This window comes from Phaseolus vulgaris, chromosome 11 (genome assembly GCF_051622355.1).
Source record: "Phaseolus vulgaris cultivar YP4 chromosome 11, ASM5162235v1, whole genome shotgun sequence".
NCBI classification, from domain to species: domain Eukaryota; kingdom Viridiplantae; phylum Streptophyta; class Magnoliopsida; order Fabales; family Fabaceae; genus Phaseolus; species Phaseolus vulgaris.
Window position 1 is genome coordinate 11,958,772 of NC_143508.1, and position 16,354 is coordinate 11,975,125.

At 34.0% G+C, this 16,354-nt stretch overlaps 1 pseudogene; it reads left to right on the forward strand.

Moving 5' to 3' along the window:
* The first annotated feature begins 11,378 nt into the window (after positions 1–11,378).
* LOC137834300 (uncharacterized) lies at positions 11,379–13,643 on the forward strand (annotated as a pseudogene).
* The last annotated feature ends 2,711 nt before the right edge of the window (positions 13,644–16,354 follow it).

Genomic DNA, 16,354 nt, shown 5'->3' on the forward strand with positions numbered 1-16,354 from the left:
TTTTTGATTTTTTTTCTCACTCTCTCTTTTCATTTTCATTTGTACTCGGTCCTTTACCTTTTGTGAAGGTTTAAAAGGATAAAGTACAAACTTTTCCTCCTTGTGGGTATAAGTAATCCCCTTGATAAGACCATCATGGGTGGTTTTCTTATCAAATCTCCTTAAAATACCAACCTTAGTTTGGAATATGTGCAACAAATGGGTAGGAATTTTGTTAGCCTTACACATAGAGCCTAAGTGTCATTTTTACCAATTCTTTTTAGCCCACCTCAATTTGAAGGAAAATGTGATTTGGAAGGGACTAGGATATCTATTATTTGGCATATTTGGAAGAAGAGAAGTAAAATAGTATTTAAGGATGGTAAGGTAGATGAATAAGAGTTTTTCACATGGCTACACTAAAGGCTCGGAACATAATGAAATATAAAATACTAGCAATCAAATTTTCATATACTAATTGGGTATTATGTCTAATACAATGTTTGAGATATTTAAGGTAACTTAAAGATTTGTTTATGCACAAATTAAGATTTTGTATTGGTTTCATTTGTTGTTATGAATGCATCTGTTTTGCAAAGCTTAACTTGTTAGTTTGTTTCTTGAGGTTCTAATCTAATAATCTATATTACAAGTTTTCCTGAATATGTATGAAAGGTGGTTGCAAATTTATGCTAATGAAAACTAGAAAGCACACATGATATTTGAAGGGCTAAGGTGCTTGGTCTATGATGTTACACTTGAGGAGGTAGTGTTTGTAAAATTGATGGCTTAAACAAGAGGGGGGGTGAATTGTTTTATCAAATATTTTCGCAAATGCTTGGTCTAGAATGAATCTTTAACAAACAACTTAGATAAGCACTTAAGGAAGGCAGTCAAAAAATCCAAAAGAAACAGATATCAGAATTTTAACCGGTTAAAATTGCGTTTTAATCGGTTGTTTATAACAACGAAAATATCAAACAGTTAGAGAGTTTGAGAGAAAGAAATATTTACACACAAGGTTTATACTGGTTCACTCAATCCTTGAGCTACATCCAGTTCTTAGACAAACCTCTGAGTTTCCACTAGTAATCAACACAGATTACAAACACACACCACAAAGAGGTGACTTTGAATCCCACAAAGCCTACTCAACCCCTCTGCAAAACTTCACACCTCAAGACAGAAGAACCTTTATCTTTACAGGATTTCAAATACAAACAGTATGTAAAAGAAGTACAATTACAAGACACTAAGTAAGGATAGAAAACACCTGGAATTACAGAACCAGAGATCCTATGATCAACATTTGTCACAACAGCAAAGCTTGAAAGCACTGTTGCTCTTTTTTTAAAACACTTTCAAAAACCAATTCTCTTTCTCAAATCTGAATCAATACTTGTTGTATATTTTGATTTGAATGAAAGCCTTATTTATAACCTTTGAAAAGCAGCCGTTTAAGGCAAATTTGAACAACTGAGTCACTTAAAACAAGTTTTCAAAAAATTGTTATGAGAACACACATTTAACTGGTTGAAACCACGATTTAACCGGTTGAATGAGTCAAGCAGTTATATAACTGATTCAAAATTCAGTTTCAAAACTTCCAGCTAGCTAAGTGACAAACAACCGATTATTTCGACAAATCAACCGGTTGTTTTCCCTTTGCTTGGAAAAACACTTAATTTCTTAAAACAAATTTAATCAAGCTTTGTGTAGGCTTCAAGGACTGATCTTAACAAAGATTCTAAACAGCTTAAACTAAACCCAAACCTAGAAAGCAGCACAACTTTAGGCTTCATGTGGATTTGATACATCAAAGTTCTCATCTTCAACAGTGTTCTGCAATGCATCTGAATAAGGTTACAATTAACAAATTGGAGCTCCTATGTGATGGAAGGCTAGTTTGCTAGACAAAAGGAGGCCTCATGTTTAAAAAAGCTACGACAGTTTTTCCTCAGTTTTTTGTAAGATTACTTGAGATTTTGTAAACAGTATTTAGGGTCTGGTCTTTAAAGGCTCGGTGGTGTTGATGCTTGTGTTTTTAATTAGATGTTAGTTCCTTAACAATAGTGAACCGAAATGAAGGAAGCATATCTTTAAGTTGTAATGCTGAAAGTCTTTTCTTGGTTTTTATTCAATTTTGATTTTGAGGTTTTAAACTAATTCTTGTATAAGGGTTTTAACATCCCTTAAATGCTTTTTTTTTTAATTCAATTTATTTGTTACCAATAAAAAAATAGAATAAAAAAAGTTAGGTCTACAAAAGGTTATTCATTACCAATAAAAATATATAATAATTAACATCAATATTTGAATAATTACACACTAGGTCTACAAAAGGTTATTCATTAGCAAAATATATATAATGACCAACTATTTCTAGAAGACTAATGTTAGGTTTGAACTAAGAAACTAACAATTTTTGCAACACTTGGTTTACTTAGCAATACATTTTCCTTGAAAAGAAATAATCAAAATTAATTATCTTTCTCTCTCTCAAACTATGAACCAATATTTTAACAATGATTTTTTTTTACTTAAGAATAATTCCTTTGAAGAAGAAAGAATTAACACTAACTTTCTCTTAAAAGGGAAAAATTGTATTGACTCTTGTTAGGGAATTTTTTTGTATTAACTCTTGTCATTTGAGTGTTGAAAGTGTTGAACAAGATGTTTTGATGTCTCCAAATCTATGTGAAAAGTTTGAAGACCCTGCTGATGTGTGTGTGTGTTTTCTAGTAGTTTTTAACTTGTTAATTCACTTCTTGAAATGATTCAAGTTCATATGATATTCATCTCTTTTGAAAGAAGTGTTTTCTTAAAAGTTGAGAAATTTTTATTCAGTTGATTTTCAAACTAACCAGTTGAAAATGTTGTTACTCAAGGGTTTAAGGCTAAGGAAAGTTTTTCCACCTGTTGAATTATCAAAACAACCTGTTGTTTGACACTGAATGATTTTCAAAATGATTTGAAAAAACTGTGTTTATTTTGTATTTGCTGTCAAACATAAACAATTGGTTATTTCGATAAAACAACTGGTTGTTTTTATGAAAACCTTAATAGGAAATTTATTTCAATCAATTGTTTTTGCAAAACAACTTGTTGTTTTCATAACATAATTTTGTTAAGTGGTTTGTGTTGAAAAGGTGTTTTGATGTCACCAAATCCAAGAATAATGCTTGAAGACCTTGTCGTTGGTTGTGTGTATGTGTCTTGAAGTATTTGAATTTGTTAATCCACTATTTATGATGATCAATGGTTAATTGAATCTTAATGCTTTTGAAAAAGATGTGTTTTTTAAAGAGTGTGAAAATTCAACCTGTGTAAATGTCAATTCAACCAGTTGTTTTAAACTTAGTGGATTTTGAAAAGGATTTAAAAATCTTGAATTTTTTTGACTTTGTTGTCAAGCCAATTCAGCTAGTTGTTTTGAAAATTCAATTGGTTGTTTTTATGGAAACCTTAATAGAATTATGTTAAATTGTTCCAATCTGTTTTAAATGATTCAAACTGCTTTTGGTTATTGAATTAAATGCTTTGACCATCTTATTGGAGTATAAAAAGGTTGTTTTATGCTCCTAGTTGTTAACTTAGAAAGAGAGATTAATCAAAATAAGTTTTCCAGATTTCAAAGAGCTTTTGGATCATTCTCGGGTGTGGAATATGATTCTTTGTACTTTAATCTTTGATTTTATCCAGGTGTATTCTACTCCTTTCTTCCTTAATCACTGTATTTTTTTGTGACTTGGTGTTGTACAGTTTCAAAGGGTTGTTATGAAAATTGTATGTTGTTGCCAAAGGTGGTGAGTGTTCTTTAAAAGGGTTCAAAATCATCACTTTGGTGTGTTGTTTGTAATCAAGGTTTGATTACTTAGTGAATTCTCAATGGTTAGTCGAGGACTGGATGTAGCTCTTGGTATAAAGTGAACCACTATAAACATCCCGTGTGAATCTCTCTATCCTTATACTCTTTAAACTGCTTTAGCTTTGATTTTATAAACTGTTGGTATAAACAACCGGTTGTTTCGCAAAAAGAACTGGTTGATCTTTTGGAATCAAACTAAAAATAGTTTTCTAATTGGCTGAACAATTTTCTAATTGATTAATTTTTCATTGTCTTTCACTCTACATTCAATACTTGCGAAATTTTTTAAAAAATAATTCACCCCCTCTTGTTTAAGGCCTATAATTCTAACAGTTTGAACTGGTTTTAAATGATTCCAATTACTTCTGATTTTTTATCTAACAACTTTGACCACTTGATTGAGTCTATATAAAGGTTGTTTGATATTCTTTTAAAAAAAGTAAGAAAAATAGATTACTTAAAACGATTTTCAAGAATTCAAGAGTTTTGGACCATCTCAAGTGTGTGGAATAAGATTGGGTTTTGTATATTTCTTAACTATAGTTTTGTAATACCGAAGTGTATTCTATTCTCTTCCACTTGAACATTGTGTTTCTGTGTGTTCTTGTATAAGGCAGTTTCAGAAAAATGTTTCTAAAAACTGTGGTGTTGCAAAGGAGTGGTGTCTGTTTTTGAGAGGTTGAAGATCATCACTCTTTGTGTGTGTTTTGTAATCATGGGTTGATTACATAGTGAATTCTCAGTGGTTAGCTAAGGACTGGATGTAGCTCTTGGTTCAGAGTGAACCGGTATAAACCTATTGTGTGATTCTCTCTATCTCTACTCTTAGAAACTGTTTTAACTTGGTTTCATATTCTGCTAGTATAAACAACTAGTTGTTTTGTGAAAACAATAGGTTGATTTTCTATAAATAACCTTAAAACAAAACTTTTATTGAGTTGAACATGAAATCAATTGGTTGATTTTTTAGAACTTTTCACTATACTTCCAAACTTTGCGAAAATCTTGTGAAAACAATTCACCCCCTCTTGTTTAGGCCACTAATTCTAACAATTGGCATCAGGAGCTGAGTTCTTGAAAGTTACTCAAGTTTTGATCCTTAAATCTTTTTTAAAAATGGTTGAAAATTTACCCTTTGATGAGGGTGCTTATATAAATAGGTCACCTTTGTTTTGTGGACTAAACTATCAATTTTGGAAAGTAAGAATTAAAATTTTTGTTGAATCAATTAATAGAGGAATCTGGGATGCTATCACAAATGGCCCTTTTGTACCTAAGCTTGAAAAAGATGATGTTTTTATTGAAAAACCTTGGTCTCAATGGACTAAGATTGAAAATAAAAAGGATCAATATGATTGCATTTCCAATAACATTATAACTTCTGCCTTGAATTCATATGAATTTTCCAAGGTCTTTCAATGTGGATATTTGCAAAGGAGATGTGGGACATTTTTTAGGTTACCCATGAAGACACAATTGATGTGAAGCGGGAAAGGAAGCATGCCTTGATTCAAGAATATGAAATGTTCAAGATACTTAAAGGGGAAACCATCTTGGATGTCCAAAAAAGATTCACTCACATAGTAAATCACCTCATTAGCCTTGGCAAAATCTTTGAAAGGGAGGAGTTGAACATCAAGATCCTCAAATGCTTGGATAAATCTTAGCTACCAAAGGTCACTGCAATTTGAGAATCCAAGGATTTGACCACATGGACCACTGCCTCCTTGTTTGTAAAGCTAAGGGAGCATGAGCTTGAGATGAACCGACTTAATGACCAAGAAAATGAATAAAAGCATGTGAAAAGCATTCCTTTAAGAGTTGTTTGTCATAAGGATGGTCAAGACTCAAGTGAATGCAATGATAGTGAGACTCTCAACTTGCTCACTAGGAAGTTTGGAAAGTTCTTGAAGAAGAACAGTCGAGAAAAGAATCAACCATCAAACAAGTACAATAGTAAGAAAGTTAATGAATTTAATTCTACAAACTATACTTTTTTTGGATGTGGTAAACATGATCACATCAAGGCTGGTTGTCCAAACAATGAGAGCAAAGAGAAAGGGCTAACAAGAAGTTTGGAAAGAGAGCCAAATCAAGAAGAGCCTACATAGTTTCGTAAGATAATGATGACTCATCCTCAAGTTCATCATCAAAGGAAGATAAAGAAGTTAATCTATATTTGATGGCAAAGGAAGAATCAGAATCAACCAATGTAAGTTCAAGCACTTCTATTAATTTTTAGAATTATATCCAACTTCTGGATGCCTTCAAAGAAACTCATGAGCAAGCTAACAGGCTGGCCCTATTGAATAACCGGTTGAAAGGGTTAAATAACTGGTTGGAAAATAGAGTCAAAACCTTGAAAGAAGAGTTGAGTCATTCAAAAACTGATTTTGAAAACTTGGAAATGATTTATTAAAACTCTTCTTGCAAGTGTGTTGATTCTAGAATTTGTGAAAATTGTGATTCTCTTTAAAACAAGGTTCACTACCTTTTAAAAGCCATGGACAAGTTTTCCAAAGGCCAATCCAATCTTGAAATTGTTCTTGCTTCTCAAAATTGTTTTTCTGGTAGGGCTAGAATGGGGTTTAAGCCAAGTAACAAGAAGAAACCTTTTTAAAGTTTCTTTGAAAAAAACCTGTTGTTTTGGAAGATTTTCGCAAATAATGGAGTAGAATGAAGATTAATGAAGAAGTATAGACAAAACAATCAAATCAGCCAAGAACCAAAATGGTTTTAAACTGATTTCAGAAAATCAATTGGTTGTTTATGCAAATCAACCGATTGTTTATATCAGTAGATGTTAAAATCACATAACAGACAGTTTTAAGGGATAGAGAGAGAGAGAGAGAGAGAGAGAGAGAGAGAGAGAGAGAGAGAGAGAGAGAGAGAGAGAGAGAGAGAGAGAAAATCACACAAACAGTTATACTGGTTCACTCCTTACCAGAGCTACGTCCAGTTCTCAAAAAACTCTCTAAGATTCCACTATGTAACCAACAATAGATTACAGACACACACACCAACAAAGAGGTGATCTTGACCTCTCAAGAACACTCACCCTCTTTGATAAACCACACACACAAAGTCAGAACACCCTCTGAATTCACAGTACAACGATTTACAAATTTACAAACTAGGAAACAATTACAAATGAAAGCAGGAAAGATTACACCTGTTTCAAGGAATTACAGTTGAACCTACTCCACTCTTAAACTAATGCAAAGCCAAAGCAATCTTGCAATCTTGAATCCAATCTTTGACAAATGTGTTTATGAATCGCTCTTTCTGTGTATTTGAAATGGAGAGGTAATCTCAGTTTTATAGCTTTCAAAAATAGTCGTTTAAGGCAGTTAATCATGAGCAAAAAAAGATTGAAATCACAGAAAACAGTTTAATGAAAAGCTGTTAAGGATTTTCAAATATCAACCGGTTGAATTATCGAATCAACCGAATGAATTTATTTGATAGTTAAGCCAACCAAGGTCAAACCAGTTTAAAGACCTTTCAAACATTCTAAGAGAAAAACAACCGATTAAAACGATAAATCAAGAGGTTGTTTTTCACTTACTTTGAAAAACACTTTTTCTTTTAATGAATTGGATTGATTCAGATTTGACTTGAATAAGTGGATTTAATAAATTCTAAATAACCTAGAACCCATGCCCATACACAGCAACACAGACTTCAAGCTATCTTCACAGATTTTGAGGTATCAAAGCTTCATTTTCAATAGAATGTACAAAACAACCTATTGTTTTGCCTCTTACACCTCTAAATAAAGTTATCATGACTGCTTACGCATGGTTACATTTGTTTCTGCTTTTGAAAACCGATTGTTGGTCAAATGTGCAATAAATGTGTCTCTGAATCAGATCATAAATGAATATATTCTGGTTATAAAAGAATATATTATGTGGTTTTCTTGAAAATTTAAGTGCTTTTTATGAATGGTCAATCAAATTAAAGGGTCTGTCAAAGTAATATTTGTTTGGGTCTGATGCACTACCTATTCCCACTGTAAAAAATTATTTTTCTTTGGAAAAACAACTCACTAAAAGCCAATTTACCTTGGTCAGTCTTTTCTACTTATATATGTGTGTGATTTCAACTGAATATTTCACAGAAACAACCCATTATTTTTTTTTTCTTCTGCAACCTCACTTGAAACTTGTTGTTTCCACTACTTCTTCAAAAATTCATCTCTGCATCATGCCCTCTTCATCTCCCTCACCAAAAAAGAAAAAAAGAAATCACGTGCTACCGAAAGCTATAGACACCTTGAAAATTAGTTTTCGGGTGACAAGTTTTTGAAAAGTTTTTATATGAGTCAAGTCGAAAAACCATCAATAATCCAAATTTGATATCCTTCAACTGGTTAAAAGAAAAGAAACTCAAGGATCTGAGGAATGCCTTGAAAGATCATAAACTAAGAAGGTTTCTTGAGATGCCTGGGAACACCTATCCGGATCTTGTAAAGGTGTTCTACACAAATCTACTTATTGATGGTGAGAACATATATTCTCATGTCAAAGGAGTAGATATGGAGATCACTCTTGCTGTGTGGAATGCTATCACGGGTCAAAAATACACTAGGTTAAGGATCATCAAAGGAAACATAGGTGGGGTGGAGGACTTCAACAAGATGCAATATTATGTGAGTTGCCTAAAAAATCTTCACTTGAAAGTAAAGGGTTTTTCTGTAGGTGGCTTAAAACTGAATGAGAGGATCATTGCCTTCATCGTCTCATGGATGCTGACTCCAATGGGGAGTAATAATTTTTTTCTCACTGAAAAAGATCTTGTTCTAATATACTGCATAATGAAGAACATCAAAGTCAATTAGATTCATGTGTTCAAGGAGCACATGCAAAAATCTATGAGGTTAAGTGATGTGATTCCACTAGCCATATAGAGAATGATTCTTGACATTCTTAGGAATCACCTTGAGCTGGACATTATAGAGACACTTTTTCTTAGAGTTGGATCATTGTTCTAAGACAAGAACTCACCAAAAACTAGTACCAAATCCCAAACTCATTTGGATGAACCAAATATTGTCAAATTGAATCAACAAAGAGATTAAAACTGGAATTGACCGAACAGAATTGAACAATTGATCAAATGAACCGAACCAAAACAGAAATTAAAAACAAAAACAGAACATAGTGCTGGAAAATAGAAAAACCGAAACTAAACAACTCAAGAACACAAGGCAACATGAACAATTGAAGAAGAAGAAAGGAAGGAGAAGAGAATGCTCATGAAGATGGAAGGAGGATGGATGATCTCGCCACTAGAAGTGTGGAATGCTCCTAGATGAGAGTGATGCCGCCACTTGAGGACTCCATTGATCCATCAAGATAAGACTAGAGAAGAAGGCTCCAAAAGCTCTCCAAAGGTCACTCAAAATTTGAGTAGAGTTTTCTTAGATTAATTCCAATCTGAATTTTACAAAGAAAGCACCTCTATTTATAGCCTAAGGTGCTGAAAAAATAGGTGGGAAATTTCAAATAAACTCATTTGAAATTCCCACCAAAAACAAGTCACATGGGAGGTGTGACCTTTTTCTACTATGACACCTCCCAAAAACTACACCTACACCTATCTACTAATACACCCCCCTCCTAAAGCTCCTAACTAAAGCCTAAAAGATGCTAAAACAAAAGAGGTTTCTAATGTTTCCCTCTAAGCACCTTCAACTAAAGAAATTACAAAAAGAGAAAATAAATGTCCTCTAGCTCCCAAAGCTTTGAACATGCTTCTTGTAATCCTTTGAGGTGGACTTTGACCTCCATGGGCGTCCTCCATTTGTGCCTCCACCTCTTCTTGATCTTGTTGATTGGCCTCCATGTCCTCTTGAGCTTGATCTCCATCATTAAGTGACTATCATTTCCCTTATGTTGTTCTTATAACTAAATTTCTTCAATATTTTGAAGTTGACTTTGAAGAAGGATTGTCTGAGGTGCTAAAGCCATCTCATGAAATTAACAATGGACCTCTTAGAAAAATGGGATTCATCAAGGTTGACAACAAATGGGTGAGTAAAGAGGAGGAACAGGGGGGTCCTTCTTGTCAAGATCAAGCTGGAGCAGATGATAACACCAAGTTGCCCCAAATACTAGAATTGTTGGAGCAGATGATGAATACCAAGCTGAAAAAAATGATCAAGACACTGAAAATCCAAATGAAGAAGTTGCTGATGAAACCTATGGAGTTGGTCCAAGTGTTGGAAATGTATATGAGTATGATATGCATGCACTTGTGGGCTATGAGCCATCCATAGTGTTGAATCAAGTGTGTTCAAGCTTTGAAGAATCCAAATCCTTTGTGTTTGATGAAAGGCTGGAGGTGCTTGCTGTTGCTGGTGTGCTTTAGAATAGGATTTGGGGTAGATTATATTTGTAATCCACTCTTTGTTGAATCTAAAGCTTAAGTGTTTTCATATATTTTAAGTTTAAAGTGTTTCTCAAACTAAGTGAAAAACAACTTGTTGTTTTGTCAAAACAACCGATTGTTTTATACTTAGGTGTTTTTGAAAAAGTTTGAAAACGGTTTTGGATGGTTGACTTGCTGTCAAACCCAAACAACCGATTGATTCGCTATTTCAACCGATTGTTTGTTTAGAATCCTAACAAAAAAAGTTTTGGTTGTTAAAAGAGCTTTAATTGATTTCATAACTAAATACGCTCATGCTTTAAATGCTTTGACCAAGATTTGAATACTATAAATAGTTTGTTAATGTTTTATAACAAACAACAAGAAAGAAATAACCGATTTGAGTTTTTCAAAGAGATTTTTTGAAGCATTTGAGTTTGAACTTTGAGCTTTGGTTATTCAAGAGAGAAGTGGAATAGGATTACTCTATTAATTTCAGTAGATTCTATAACAGTGTAATTCGTTGTGATTTTCTGTACATTTTGGCAAGGTTATCAAACTCTAGGGTTAACTCGTAAACCCTTACGAGTTTAAGAGTCAAGTGAAGGGTGGCGAGTCAACTCGAGAGCAAACTCGTTTTTGAGTAAACCCGCAGTTGACTCGGTAAAACTCGCGAGTTTAGGGCCGAGTCACCGAGTTGCGAAAAATGGCCCAAAACGGAGCGTTTTGGTTAATTTTTTAGGGTTTTACTTACCTGATTCACGTGCTCATCTTCTTCATGATCTCATCTCCTTCATTGTCGTCATCGCTGCAGCTTCTCCTTGCGTTGCTCGTCATCGCCGCTCGTCATCGCTACACAGCGCCGCACCGCGTCGCACCGCACAACACTGCGTCTCACCACACAGCACCGCGTCGCACCGCTGCTCGTACCGCTGCCATCGTCGCACTGTGATAGGTAAGTAGTCTCTGTCTCTTGCTGCTATTGTGAGAACAAATTGGGAAATTAGGGTTTTAAAATTAAGGTTTCTAAAATTAGGGGTTTTAAAATAGGATTTTAAAATTAGGGTTGGGACATATTGGATTTTTGTTTAATTTTAGGGCAGATTGACTAATTGATTGTTTTTTTTTTAAATTTTTGGCATAGTAAGATCATTAGATGTCTGGAACTACTTCAAATTCAGCATTACTGCCACCTAGAAGTAAGAATGCGGTAGGAAATAGAACAGATATTGGATGGAAGCATGGAACTGATGTTTCAGGGAATGGAAAAAAAAGTGAAATGTAATTACTGCAGCAAAATATTTAATGGAGGAATTTTCAGATTCAAACATCATCTTGCCGGAACAAGATATGATTCTGAACCTTGTGTATCAATACCAGAAGAAATCAAAGATTTAATGTTGAAAGTTGTCTCAGAAGCTAAAGATGCCTCATTGAAGAAAAGAAAGTTTAAGTTTAATAGTTTTGGACAAACTGATGGTGAGGAAGATAATGAAAGTATCTCTAGCAAGATGTTTAAAAGTAAATCTTCATCTTCTGATGGTGTTCAAGCTACTCTGAATCAAATGTACAAGAGAGGTGATAAAGAAAAAGTTGATGCTCAAGTTGCTGAATTTTTCTACACAAGTGCCATCCCATTCAATGTTATTAGAAAAACAGCTTTTGTAAAGATGTGTGACATGATTGGTAGATATGGTGTTGGCTATAAACCTTCAACATATCATGATATTAGAGAGAAGCTTTTGAAACAAGGCGTAGACAGAACTGATATAGAACTTGAAGAGTATAAGGATGAATGGAAGAGAACAGGTTGTACCATTATGTCTGATGGATGGACAGACAAAAAAAGACGGTCAATTTGTAATTTTTTGGTGAACAGTCCTAAAGGAACTGTGTTTCTATATTCATTAGATACCTCTGACATCTCAAAAACTGCAGATAAAGTATTTAAAATGTTGGATGATGCGGTAGAATTTGTTGGTGAGGAAAATGTACTGCAGGTAGTTACTGATAATGCTGCAAATTTCAAGGCAGGTGGAGAGCTTTTGATGCAAAAAAGGGAGCACTTATATTGGACTCCATGTGCTGCCCATTGTATTGATTTAATCTTTGAAGATTTTGAGAAGCAATTAAAGGCCTGGAATGACTAGATTTGCCACAACATATTTGACTCTAGCTTGTTTGTATGAAATGAAAACATCATTGATGACCATGTTTAACTCTGAAGAATGGAAAACAAGCAAGTTTGGAACTTCTCAAGAAGGGAGAAAAGTTCAAAATGTGGTATTAGATAGTCGATTTTGAAAGAATGTAAGTATATGCTTAAAAGTTGTTGCCCCTCTTATGGTGGTCCTTCGATTGGTAGATTCGGATGTAAAACCTGCAATGGGATTTATATATGAGGGGATGGATTGCGCCAAAGAGAAGATTAAAAGCAACTTTAGTAATATCAAGAAAAGGTAACATTTCTAGGTTTCTTCCATTTTAAATTTTAATACTTATTTATTGTGTAATTATTTCTAAGTTCTAACATACATAATTGGTACGTAGTTATGAACCTGTTTGGAAAATCATTGATTAGAGGTGGATTAATCAGCTTCATAGGCCTTTGCATGCAGCTGCCTATTACTTAAACCCCCAATTGCACTATCAACCAAACTTTAGAAATGATGATGCTGAGGTGAAGGAGGGGTTGTACATGTGCATGAGAAGATTGGTTAATAACGTTGCAGAAAGAACAAAAATCAATTTGCAACTTACTGATTTTCACCATGCAAGAGGAATATTTTCTTTGGAAGATGCAAAGCTGGGTAGGAAAGGTATGTTACCTGCAGATTGGTGGGAGATGTTTGGGGATAGAACTCTAGAACTAATGAGGTTTGTTGTTCGAGTTTTGAGTTTAACTTGTAGTTCTTCACGGTGTGAGCATAATTGGAGCTCATTTGAAATGGTAATTAAAGTTCTTCAAGTTATTTAAGGTTTTTTCTTAATTTGATTTATATATTGACAAAAATATCATATTTAATTATAGGTTCATACAAAAAGAAGAAATTGTTTGCACCAAAAGAAAATGAATGACTTAGTTTATGTAATGTATAATTCGAAGTTGAGAAACAAACAAATTAGAAGATCTATTGCTCTTCCATTTGAAGACATTCAGTCCAATAATGAATGGATAACTGAAGAAGGAGATAATGTTGTTGAGGTTGAGCAAACTATACTTGAAAATGATGGTGTGAATGTTGACATAGGTGGAGGAACAAGTTTAAATGATTCAATTCCAGATGCAGCTAATTTTGATAATATAGTTTTTGATGATGATGTTGATGATGAAGATGATGATGATGAACATGGTGATGATGAAGATGGAGATGATCATGAAGATCTTGGAGATGATTTCCTTAAAGGATTAGATGAATGAGACTTTTAAAACTATAACATTTGTGTTGTTTTAGTTATTTTATTGGTGTATGAACTTGTTTATTTCAATATTATGGATTTGATATCATGAATTATTATTTTTTTGTTAAATTTTTTATGTGAAGCAGCCTCTTACGAGTCTACGAGTCGGGTTTACGAGTCGAGTTTACTGAGCTCCCACGAGTCACAGTAGACTCTCAAGTCTGATAACCTTGCATTCTGGTGTTGTAAAGCCAAGAAGGGTTGTGTGCTCTTGAGGTTGTCAATATCAACATTCTTGGTGGTGTATGTGTTGAGCCAAAGGAAGTGTGTGTCTTGAGGGGATCAAGGTCACTTCTTTGGTGGTGTGTGTATGTAATCTGGATTTGATTACCTAGTGGATTCCCTAGTGGTTTCTGGGAAACTGGATGTAGCTCTTGGGTTAAGAGTGAACCAGTATAAACTGTTTGTGCATTTCTCTCTTCCTTAAACTCTTTAATTTCAGTTGTTGTTATTTTACTGGTATAAACAACCGATTGTTTCTGCGAAACAACCGATTATTTTTCTGTTTTGAGCTTTGTTCTTGGCAAACTGAATTCCTAAATGTGGTTTCTTGAAAAGAATTTCATTCTATTCTAAAAAGTTTGTGAAAACCCCCTTTAAACCATTCACCCCCCCTCTAGTTTAAAGTCATACATTCTAACAATTAGCATTAAGAGCTTGGTACTTGAAAAATACTCAAGTTTGATCCTAAATTTTTTTTTAATGGCTGATAAACTTCCTTTTGGAAAGAGTGCTTCAATTAACAGACCACCTCTCTTTTGTGGTTTGAATTACCAATTCTGGAAAGTTAGAATGAAAATCTTTGTTTAATCTTTTGACAAGGGAATTTGGGATGCAATTGAAAATGGCCCCTTTATTCCAAAACTTGAAAAAGATGGATCTTCCATTGAAAAACCTTGGTCTCAATGGACTAATTCTGAATTGATTGTATTGCTAAGAACATCATAACATCTGCCTTGAATTCGGATGAATTTTTCAGGATTTCTCAATGCTCTTCGCCTAGGAGATGTGGGACACTTTGGAGGTGACTCATGAAGGAACCAATGATGTGAAGAGAGCTAGAAAGAATACTCTAATTCAGGAATATGAAATGTTTAGAATGCTTAAAGGTGAGTCAATCGCTGAAGTACAAAAAAGGTTCACCGACATCATCAACCACCTTATGAGCCTTGGGAAAACCTTTGATAAAGAAGAGCTAAATATAAGATCCTCAAATGTCTTGATAGATCATGGCAACCAAAGGTGACAGCAATTTCTGAGTCAAAAGATTTGACATCCTTGACAACGGCTTCTTTATTTGGTAAGCTTAGAGAACATGAGTTAGAAATGAATAGACTCAATGTTCAAGAGAGTGAAGACAAACATGTGAGGAGCATTGCCTTGAAAGCTGCCAAGCACAAAAGCAAGCAAGAATCAAGGGATGAAAGTGAAGAAGAAATCCTTAGTTTGTTGTCCAAGAAGTTTAGTAGATTTTTGAAGAGAAATCGCAACAAAGAAGCCAACAAAGAAAGGTATGGCAACAAGAAAACTAGTGATTTCAATTCTAACAAGTATACTTGCTTTGGTTGTGGTGAACAAGGGCACATTAAAGCAGATTTCCCAAACAAAGAAAGTAATGAAAAGAAATCAAGCCACAAGAAGAAAAAGGGAAAGCCAAGAAGAGCATACATAGCTTGGGATGAGAATGAAGTCTCCTCATCAAGCTCATCACCAAGTGAAGAAGAAAAAGCAAACATATGCTTGATTGCGGAAGGAGATAATGAGTCATGTAGCTCAAGTGATATAAGTTCATGTGCTTCCCTAAATGCTGAAAATTATAGTAAATTGCTTGAAGCTTTTCAAGAAACACATGAAGAAGCTAACTGATTGGTTCTCTCAAACAACCGATTGAAAGGGCTTAACAACTGGCTTGAAAAAAGGGTTAAGGCACTTGAAGAAGAGCTGGAAAAATCAAAAATTGTTTTTGAAAATCTGGAAAATCATTGCAAAAACTCTTCTTACAACTGTGACACTCTCATTTGTGAAAATTGTGAAAATTTTGAAAAGAAAGTGCATTATCTTGGTAGTACTGTGGATAAGCTTTCAAAGGGGAAATCCAACTTTGAGAATGTCTTAGCATCTCAAAATTGTGCTTTTGGAAGAGCTGGATTAGGTTTTAATCCACAGAACATGCAAGATAATTTTTCAAAGAAATTTTCAAAACTGCCAGTAAAACAACCGATTGTTAAGTCGAAACAACCGGTTGTTACATGCTTTTATTGCATGAAGAGAGGTCATTCTGTTAGATTCTGCAAAATAAGGAAATATTCTGTTCTCAGAGGTTTTATGAAATGGATTCCCAAAGGTTGTGAGGTTTCAAATGATAAAAATAAGTCAAATGAACCCACATTTGTAAGGGGACCAAACCTTGCTGCTTGAATTCCTTTTTATGCAGGAAATCTAGAAGAAAATGAGGCTCTGAGTCATCTGATCAAGTTCTTGAAGGGAAAAGATTAAAACTGGAACTGAAACAATGATGTGTACCAGTTCAAGTCTTTTCAAAAGTCAAAAGAAGCTTCTTGATCACAAACAAAAGACTCATTGAAGAAACTTACAAAAGGATAAGACCTTCCTTACTTTTGTATTTGATTTTAATAACTATTACATGTTTAATTTTGTTTTAAATATGTA